This window comes from Euprymna scolopes, chromosome 45, assembly GCF_053919585.1.
Source record: "Euprymna scolopes isolate OS-2025 chromosome 45, ASM5391958v1, whole genome shotgun sequence".
In the NCBI taxonomy this organism is placed as follows: Eukaryota; Metazoa; Mollusca; class Cephalopoda; order Sepiida; family Sepiolidae; genus Euprymna; species Euprymna scolopes.
This window is the reverse complement of record NC_136526.1, coordinates 59,041,323-59,041,575: the sequence shown is the minus strand read 5'-3', so window position 1 is coordinate 59,041,575 and position 253 is coordinate 59,041,323.

Here is a 253-nt window from a genome sequence, read left to right as displayed (position 1 = left end):
AGACGAACTGGATGCATCCTTGTTCCAAAAAATGGCACTTGATAGACTATGTGCTAGTCAGAAAATGTGAGATGAGGGATATCTGCAGCTTTCGTGTCATGCGCGGTGCAGAGTGCTGGACCGACCATTGGTTGGTCCGTGCAAAGATTACGTGTGTTGTGAAGCCCAAGATGAGGGGAGCTTGTGTGGCTATCCCAAAGCGACTTAATGTTGCCTGTCCAAAGGACAATATTGTGAGAGAGAAACTAGTTAA